Raw genomic sequence first — 11,194 nt, 5'->3', positions numbered from 1 at the left:
TTCATAAATTAAATAATTGAGAAAGTTATACTCCGCTTCTACTGGCTGCCACAACAACCTCCAGTCAGGATTTCGACCTTTTCATAGCACCGAGACGGCCCTTATTAAAGTTATAAATGACATCCGTCTTAACACAGACTCTGGCAAAACATCAGTATTAATGCTATTGGACCTCAGTGCTGCATTTGACACTGTCGACCACTAAATACTTTTGGACAGGTTGGAAAACTGGGTGGGGCTCTCAGGAACAGTCTTAAACTGGTTCAAGTCATATCTACAAGATAGGAACTATTTTGTTTCCATTGGTGACTTTGTATAAGAACAAACCAACGTAACGGGTGGAGTCCCCCAAGGTTCAATCTTGGGGCCGACTTTATTTAACATCTATATGCTCCCACTAGGACAAATCATGCAAAATAATAACATTGACCACCATTGCTATGCTGATGACACCCAAATCAATGTAGCGCTATCACCAAATGACTATCGCCCCATAGATCGTCTGTGCCAGTGCATTGAGCGAGTCAAACACGGGATGTGCCAAAATTTCCTTCAACTAAATGAGGATAAAACTGAGATAATTGTTTTTGGTGCTAAGAAAGAAAGGTTTAAAGTCATCCAACACCTTCAATCACTGTCCCTTAAAACCTCAAATAAAGCCAGAAATATTGGGGCTATTATGGATTCTGATTTACATTTCGACAGTCACATCAAATCAGTAACAAAATCGGCCTACTATCACCTTAAAAATGTAACAAGACTTAGAGGGCTCATGTCAGCTCAAGACTTAGAAAAACTTGTCCATGCCTTTATTACCAGTAGGCTAGACTACTGTAATGGTCTCCTTGCAGGTCTTCCCAAAAAAACTGTCAGGCAGCTACAGCTCGTTCAGAACGCTGCTGCTAGAGTTCTAACAAAGACCAAAAAATGTGAGCACATTACACCAATTCTTAAATCATTACACTGGCTTCCTGTACGTCAGAGAATTGATTTCAAAATCCTCCTGCTCACATTTGAATCACTAAATGGTCTAGGGCTGAAGTATATCACTGATATGCTCCCACTACATAAGCCTTCTAGATCACTAAGATCCTCTGAGGCCAATCTGTTAGTGGTTCGCAGAGTACAGTCAAATCAAGGGAAAGTATCTTTCAGTCATTATGCAAAAAACAGCTGGAATAAACTTTGTGAAGATGTGAGACTTTCACCCACTCTGACGACTTTTAAAACTAGACTGAAAACTTTTATGTTCACCTTAGCTTTCTGCTAAATCTTTGCACTTTTAACGTCCGCACTGTTTTTATTATTGTCTATGTTTTTATTCTCTTTGTCTTTCTGTAATGCATTTTCATTCATGACATGTTGTGCTGTGAAGCACTTTGAGTATGCCTTGTGTATGAAAAGTGCTATACAAATAAAGTTGCCTTGCCTTGCCTTTATTTCAATTTGTTTTAGATAACAAAAACTATGCTTCACAACAAACTCTCCCTGCCAGCGAGCCTCTCTCTGAAGTTCCACATAGATGTATTCTGGCAACGAGTCATATCATATTTCAGATGAGACTTCACTGTCTTATACTAACCATGTGAGCCTTTCAGTGGAAAAAACAAACACTTTTGGTGGATTGGTAAATTGATGTTGCCCGGTTCACAGCAGCCAGGCTGCTGTGCTCGCTGTCAATACTGGACACATTTCAAAAAAGTTGTTGCCATTAGTCACTGATACAGAAAAACATGGGGAAATACAATCCCCCCCAAATATACAGAAAATCCCATTTAAGGTGAAAACAATGTATATAGAATGATGTAAAGTGTCTATTACACAGCTCAACTTATTCTAATAAAAAAAAAAAATGAATTCTTGTTTAAAAACTCCTATAGAGCCAACCAGATGAAAGGGCTGGATACATCATTAAAATGGGCCAAGTTAAAAAGAAGCACCTCAACAATTAACGATCAGAAAACCTGCAGAGTGACTGCAAACACACACGCACACACACACACACACACACACACAGACACACACACACACACACACACACACACACACACACACACACGTACACACACACACACACACACACACACACACACACACTATTACAAATCAAAGAACACATAAGATGTGGATGAATGGGAGAAAAATAGCACCAACGTGATATGCTTTTCCTCTTGTTTTGTCATGTTGGATATGGTATCATTCATTATCTAATTACATTACTTTTACACTGAGGCACACAGATTATGACAATGTAGTTAGCGATCTATCGTCCAGAATATGACATACAAAAGAAAACATCATAGAGGATACCTCACATCCGTCAGTTTTAGGAGGGCATCGATATAATTTGCCAAAAGACCAAAAGGGTTTTATCTTTTCTAAAAGGCTAGCATTTAAATATTTAAGTATGCTTTTACAACTTAACAGTTATGAACACCATTTCTTAGTCATAAGAATAGGATCTTTAGAGGATCCATTGTGGTTTAATAAGTATTATCAATATTAAATGAAATCGACTACATGCAATATAATCATGAACTCCCAGTGTGGCTTTCTTTTATTTTCATATTATGCATAGCTGCACTTATAATACAGCACTTTGTCAAAGACTAAGTCAAACATCATTAAAATATTATAACATTTCTCTACAGTACATGTGTCGCCGGCTTAGTTCTCAATTCATCACAGATGTCTTACAGCGAGGGTTATTCCCTTTGTGGATTTACGTTCTCTCCCTCTATTCTCTCCTTAATTACAAAAAGTCTTAAATAGACCCGTACATTAATCATTTTCTGTCAGCCGTGCACCCATACTGTACAGTGAAGTGTGTCACAGCGCCAGTCCCAAATGCAGCAGAGAATCCACAGGAAAGTGGAAATGTGATCCTGTGTTTGCTGTGAGTCTCAGTTCAAGGTTAAATCTGTACCTACTGTCACATACTGTGGCCATAGAATGAGTGATTGTATTTATTATTCAGTGCAGTTCAAATACACTGGTACTTCAAGCTCCGTAAACAAAGCGTAGCTGCATTGATAATTAACTTCCTGAGGAGTTTGTATGGGTTTATCACATAGCTGTGCGCAAATCATCTCCTGTTTGTAAGAAGGAGGACTCTTGGATATGCAGCACTGCAGGACCTCCTCTCTATTTCCTCTTCAAGAATGTGCCCAATCCCCAGTGTATCCGTCTACCCTTGGCCTTATACCATCACTGCTCCTCCAACTCTCTTCAGAGACCTCTGTCTCATTCATAATTAATGGGCAACATATAAAAAGGTGAGGGAAAGCACCCCCAGAGAGTGAGCTTAAAAAGGGGATTGAGGAGTTGCCTGTTGAAACAGAATGGTATAAAAAAGAGAGTTAGAGCATGGTGCTGCATTGGCTAGTTTCTGATTAGATCAGTCCCTACTTCAAGAGAAGCTGTAAAGGTAATCAAAATGGAAGCAGGAAGGTCAAGCCACCTAATTCACTGTGAACTGTGAGAGTGAATGGCCCCACCCATCCACTTATGCCAGTAAATGCTCACAAGTGGAGCAACTATACTGTTAAAGTGCTGGTTCTGTGCAGAGAGGACGGAGGGCTTGTTTGTATAATATTTTTTCTCAGCTCATGCTGTGTCATGGTTACGGAGGTTGAGAGCAGTGATGGTGGTTATTTTTTTTTCAATGCCCAACCTGCTTATATAGAACTAGTGCAACAGTAAATGTTTTTGTTTTTTTTAAAGAAAAACTATTCTGCTTGGATTGCAATTTTAATTCACAAATTAGAAACACTGTTGATTTTGTGTCTGGAAAGTCGAAAAATGTTGATACTTAGGGTTACAGTAAAGTGTTCACTAGCATAATTTGTTTTCCCACAATATTGCTTTTGCAATATAATATCAGTCATTATTTAACACTTTGCACACACACAGCAAGTTATTATGGAAGCCAAACTGTAACAACACACAGGACTAAGGATGAGAACTAGTAATGTCCAAATAAAGCTTCAGGAACCATTTTCATCTGTGTGAATTTCTGCCTTTAAAGTTGGGTTTTGTTGGGTTTAAATCAATCAAAAGTACAGGGGGGAAATGTACATTATTTCAGAAAACAAACAAGGTCAAAGGCACACCAATTCATATTGAGATGATGCATAACATTGGTTAGAAGAAGAAGACCTTTTATTTATCCCTCAAGGGAAATTCAATTATTTCACTCTGTTATTATTATTATTCAGGTTACACACACACAGGCCCGAAATACACACATGCACAAACAGGACCTATTTACATGCAATTAATGGAGAGATGTCAGAGCGAGGGGGCTGCCAATGGCTCTGCGCCCCGAGCAGTTGGGGGTTCGGTGCCTTGCTCAACAGCACCTCGGCAGTGCCAAGGAGATGAACTGGCACCTCTCCAGCCTCCAGTCCATACTCCATTCATGGTCCACAGGGACTCGAACCTGCCACCCTCCGGTTCCCCTGCCACCCCAATTCACATTACAATGTAACTCACTTGACTATAAATATAGTCTTGAGTAGTGATGTCCAAATGAAGCTTCATGAAGCATTTTCTTATTTAGTTAGTTACTCTCTGTTCAACAAAGGACTGAAAACACCCTGAATATTCATCAAGAACTTCATCTAGTGGACTCAACAAATACAGCTAATACTTCATGAAGCCTCATTTGGACATCACTAATGAGAACCCTAGTCTCCAGTGTCCACACACAAGTCCACTCAGCGTAACCACCTATCAATGAACTGCCTCTTTTATGTTGACATCATGGTGTAAACAGCAACTTGCATTAGGGGAAAACTCCCCGGGTGTTACAACCCAGGCACCAGAACAAAATGTTGGTGTTACGTATTTGCAAACCACAGACAGTTGAATCTCCATATTTGTGAACCACTGCAACCTGTTGTCCTTCCCTACTCGCCACATCCCGACAGTTTTTGAGACTGAAATGCAAAAAACAACATGGTTAACTTTAGGAAAATACTGTGGTTTGGCTTTTCACATCTTAATGCTAAAACGCGAGATGTTCAGAATCAAGATAATAACACATACACCTTAATAGCTATGGGTTTTAAAATGAACACTTACAGTAATATCCTGGGTGCCACAGTAAATGGACTTGTACTTATATAGCGCCTTTCTTGTCCTACCACTCAAGGCACTTTTGCACTACATGCCACATTAGCCCATTCATTAACCCATTCATTAACACATTCATTCAAGGGTGGCAGAGGCTGCCATGCAAACTGCCACCTGCTCATCAGGATCTACTTAACCATTCAAACACAATCACACAACGGTGGCACAGCTTTTGGGAGCAAATCTGGGTTCAGTGTTTTGCAGCTGTGTTTGATGATGAGTTAACTAGGGTAGCTGTGATATTATGTTTACATGGTTGAAAAACAGAACATCAATCCATTGTAACATATATATATATATATTATAAACGTATCCCGTTAAACATTGGATGTCGGATAGACATGCAGATCGTGTCTATATTTGGTCTGTCGGTCCATGACCAATTCTGGACATCTATTCGACGTCCAAACAAGGTCCACTATTTGGACGGCTAACCAAGACCCATCTTGGACGTCATATTGACGATAATCATTTTACCTTTGAACTGGGTACATTTTTTCATATGGACGTCTATGACAGGTGCAGGAAATGCATATGATGGCTTTTTTTTGTTATTTTACATTTTTCGTTTTTTCTTTAATTGATTTATTTTGAATAATCAAGTTATTTATTTATGCATATATGTATTTTTGCATGTATCTGTTTTTAACTGTTTTTTATGTGGAAATGCAATTTGTGGAATGTAATTTCATGGTAGCCTGACAAACCAGAAAATGCAGGTCAGGAGCAACAAGCTAATGTTAGCGCCTGCTAGCAGCAAACAACCTCTTGCTATACCCTATACTGCTGAGCTGTTGCTGAGAAGGTAGAGAAGGTTGGCCAATGGGAGTGGGATCTGAGGTCTTGAGGTTTTTTTAAGGACACTTATTGCAGTAATAATTTTTTGATGAATACATCAGAAAATTTCCTTTTATAGAAATTAATAAAAGTTCAACTTCAAGTAGCCAAGCTCCAGGAGCACTGACAGTCCTGACAATCCATCAGAGAAAGAAGATAAACACTTAGTTTGTGTCATCTGTTAGGTTGTATCCGCCTCACACTAATATCCCTCCTCTGTATGGGAGCTAACAAAAAAACATATCTGTTGTTGTGGTCACTGCTAATGGAAGCGTTGGACAGAAATAATGCCGTCTGGCATCATGCGGAGTGGAGGTGGATATTTATTTAATGATGAGCGGCTGTCGGCTGGCAGGCTCAAGTATAACACATCAGACATGTGTGTAAATAATATTTCCTGAGCTGAAAAAGACGATAATAAAAAAAAAGAGAAAAGAAACTGTGAACGTTGCGGAACCTATAACTAAACATACAGTCTCTCTCTGGGAATAGATGACAAGATGAGTGATGATGGAAGAATTGAAGGAGTAGATACATGTCATGTCGCTCTTCAATTTCCTGTATAGTGGTTTGAAGGAAAGTAGAGGAAGACATCACTCTGGGCAGCAGACTGATGGACAGATTGTTACATCAGGAGGTCAGGTTTTGGCTGACACAGCACTGCTCTCTGACCAAGGCCCCTGTGCTCTTCCTCCTCCACCCCCCCCCCCCCCCCCTCCCGCTCAAGCTCCTGGGTGCATCAGCAGAGAATAATCCAGTCATGTGGATCAAAGCTGAATCCATCATCATACCTTAAATACATACACACACTGGGTTTAAATGAGTGGAGTTGTTCTGTACTGTCACTGTAGTGGAACATCATACACATCAACAAGGCAATCATTTAGTCAATATGTTTTTTTTAAAAGATTCAAATTTAGAATTTATTTGGTGTCTAAAAATGATCTAAGTCAGAGAAAACAAGCGCATAAATATAACTTAACCAAAAGCAAAATTAGAGTGACTAAAATAAGATCATGTTTTGAAGGGGGGGGGGGTCATTGTTACATAATGTCAGGCGCTTTATCCTTAGGTCAAGGATTATAAGAGACAGAGGGATTAGTACACTTGGCACCCATGTGGGCAAGGACAGTGTGGTAGGACTGAATGCACAGAATCAGCGTATTGTAGGGTGAGAGAGCTTTTTCTGTAAGTATATCTGCCATAGGAGCTGATCTTTACCATGTAATGGTGTAGTGCGGAAGGCACATTTTCACAGTTTCCTTCAAAGGGAAGAACATTCAAGAAAAACACAACAGTATGTGCACAATGTGGGTGGATACAGGAAAAAACATGATCACTGGGAGTCTGCCTGCTCAAAGCATCACATTACTGAATGACTTCATGAAACGTGTCAACATAAGGTGCACAAACGAGGATCTTCCTTGTAACAGATTCAATTATACAGCAGTGGTATATGTAACAGAGGTTATTATAAGTCTGCAATATGTAGTATTATAATTACATAAAATCTGTGTAAATCGCTTGACATGATAGGCCTCTAGAGTCAATAGGGGTTTTTATATAGAAAATGTGTCACATTTGCTGCCAAAGGCTGCAATCTGATGTTAATCTTAATGTCTGTGTTAAACCAAGGTGTAATATTCCTTCTCTCCTAAAAGACAACTTTCTGGGATAGGCGTAAACATGTGACGTGATGTGAAGCACAAAGTCTGGCGTACAGTGACATACAACATATACGTTTTCTCTGCCACGATGGTCAGCATCTCATGGATTTCATAGGCTTTCCAGTTGCTCATCATGGCGGTAGATGTTTAGCTGTCTCTTGTTTCTATGATCAGCTGTTTAATGCTTTTAAAACTCCCGGCTGTGTGTCGCACAACAGTTCCCGTCATCAACACCTCCGCCCAAGTCCCGCCTGTGCCACCAACTCTATTTACGTGGAAATTACATGTAAGGTCTGAGCCATCACATTAGAGTGCTAAATGTACCTCGGTCTGTCAGGATTTCAAGGACCAGGCCCTAAAATAGGCAGCCAAATTACAGACTTACTGTCCAGTCTAAAAACAACTTATAATTGAGTTTCTGTACCTTCTACCACTCCCCAGCCCAGCCCATGAAAAGCGTGTCTTGTTCTTTCCAAGACTGCAATGCTCCTTCTCAGCATTGCTCGCACATCCTACAACGTGGTACTTTTATTTCCTATCATAAAGTAAACGTGTCACCTGTGTTTAAAACAGTGACTGTACTGGAGCGTCACAGTTTAACGCGCAGGGCTACCCAGTGTATTGACAATTGACGACAGTGTGGATGACAAGGAGTTGGTCTGAACCAAGTGAATTGAGCAAACTCAAGTACACCTAATGCAAATGTAAAAGGTTTGGATCCAAAAGCAAGTGACTGACAGACAAGACAGATAGGGCATATATACAGTTTTACTATGACAGGCAGAAGTCAGCATTTTGTAGGCAATCAGAACAAGCTAGCAGGCGAACGTCGGAAAAGGCGGGCAGGGTCAAAAATAGAGGGCAGACAGGAAACAGCAGACATTTTCACATGTCACAGAAGGAAAGCACAGGTGTTGCTGGCTCACTGTCAGACACACATGACTTAATAGAACAGATGTTAATGTCATTAGTAACTCCTGTGATTTTCCTACTGTAGGTGCATTTCCATCCATCTCTTTTTATGTGCATTTTCACACAGAAAATAACATGAGTAGAATGCTAGAAATGATTTTAAAAGTTTGAAATATCTCAAAACCTTTTTTTGAAAGTGGAAATGTTGATTTATCAATAAAAGAAAAGTGGACGAAGTGCAATGGACACAGATTTAGTGAATAAATGATAATGTACATGGTGTCATATCTTCAGTTGTTCCCTTCAAACAGGTGTTGTACAAGAACAATCGAAATGGGCAAAGGTTATCCCATTATTCAAACCTGACAAGCCATCATTATTTTCCAATTATAGACCAATTTTTGTATTACCCTCTGTCTCATAATTTCGTGGGGAAAAAAATGTACAATAGATTAGCCTGAGAACTTTTTTGTATGTAAACAGGTAGTAAATTGCTTCTTGGTTTACCTGCTATTTGTGCAGTGTTAAATTCTACCAGATCCATAAACTTCAGAGAAGTGTAAGTGTTATGGCTGTTTTTGTCTGCATAATAATTGTATGGTGCTTTTTTAAGTTTTGCCCCGAACTTCCACAGTAACTCAGATAAATAATACAATGGAACAATAAAGAATGTTCAGCACATTGTGAATCAGAATGTCTTATTCTTCCCAAGACTGCAATGATCCTTGCAAACATATTCTCCAATTATAGACCAATTTTCTTATTACCCCGTTTCTTTAAAATACTTGAAAAATTGCATACAACAGACTAGTCAAATACTTAAAAAATAACAAGGGACTGTACGACCATCAATATGGATTTTCTGAAAAAACATTCTGCCTTGGTCCAATGAACAGAATGGTTACAACTTTAGACGAACAAAAATTAACAACTGGAGTATTTATTGATTTGTTAAAATCTTTGTACACTGTAGATAATAATTTATTTTTAAATAGTCTCGAAGCTCATGGTGTTATTGGTACTAAACTTAATAGCTTAAAAGCCACTTGTTTAAAGGGAAACATTCAATTTTGAATGGAACTAAGTCATCATACAATTATATACAGTGCGGTCTTCCACAAGGTTCCATACTATGTCCCATTTACATTTGATATCAAAAGAAGCAGTCTTTATTTTATATGCTGATGATACCAATATTTTTCTTGCAGATAAAAATAAACATATGTTGGTTAATCATATGAAGTTAAGATGATTATCTGGTTGAAATGCAGTAAATTATCCTTTAATGTTAAAAAAGAGTCCTTATAGGATCTTCAAGCCTAAAAAAATACAGCCCCATACTTATAGCTAATAATGTGCTTGAATATGTTTCGTATGTTGGTTCTGGTGTGTAATGATTGATTCTAGATTCATGATTACGGATTAATTTATTGTCATATGTACAGTAAAAAAAAGATGTTAAACCATACATTGGAACTATTACTTTTGGCATTTCCATTGCACAGTCAATAAAATACTTTTTTTTATGTAAACATGCACTGTTGTGCCACAGTTGACATTAAGTGCATTGTGCAATTTGCATGTTGTGCATTGTGCATATTGTATATGCAAAGAATAAATATTTACTAGTATTAGTACTATATATAAAAAAAGACATTGCGATCATCATTGATGATTAGCTTAGCTGTAAAAATAAAACACATCTCTTATGTGTCCAACAAAGATGCAATATATTGGTATCTTCTGGAGGACAAGACATATCCTGTTAAGAAAAAATCTTCTATGATTTATCCTTTCATATATTATGGTCTTATGGTAATAAAGCACAGACAAGCAATTATAAAACCAGTCTTAATTCCATTTATTTTATTACAATACAAATTGTTAATAGTCACTTATTCTCATTGGAATGCTCGTACTGCTCCTTTATTTCATATCCCAGAGTTATTAAACATATTTGACATCAATAAACTTAGGCATTTTTTATTTAAATGTCTTAATTATTCACTAATTATTCAAACAAATGTCTACCTGCCTCGGAGCTTTCAAACAAATATTTGACAAATGTCAATAACCAGAACGGGCCACACAGGCCGCCTGGATGTTTTATTCGCTATTTCACAAATACAGTGTGAGCACTCAGGTCTTGGCTTAATGATCGGACCGTACAGTGTGAGCACATAAATCATGAGCTTTGTCTTTCCATCACAGACAATTTACTGTGGGAAAAAGCAGCGTTTCCAAAATGGTATAGTGTATGCCCGGCAACAGTGACCTGAATCATCATGACATAAGTTTTCCAGGTGGGTGTGGGGATCAGCTGACTGGAGCTGAAACACGCAAAAGACTGCTGATATTGCTGCTGGTTGGAAGGAAAATGGTAGATAAGACTTGGCAGACAAATAGAGCAAGAAAAATATCCAACAACTAAACAACAGTTATGTACATTCCAAGTTACTCTCCAAAACACAATGGGCCTCATTTATCAATCTGGCGTGAAAACGGCGCAGATCTGAGCACAGAATTGGTCGTAGGAAAGGACCCACGTGTGATTTATGAAACATTCGTATCTGACCAATCTCAGCGTATGAATGAGTGGGCCTTGATAAATGCGGCGGCTGAATTCGATCGTCATTAACATG

The sequence above is a fragment of the Echiichthys vipera genome, assembly GCF_963691815.1.
Source record: "Echiichthys vipera genome assembly, chromosome: 10".
Classification (NCBI taxonomy): Eukaryota; Metazoa; Chordata; class Actinopteri; order Perciformes; family Trachinidae; genus Echiichthys; species Echiichthys vipera.
The sequence above is the reverse complement of the archived record's forward strand: the minus strand, read 5'-3'. Positions refer to the sequence as shown.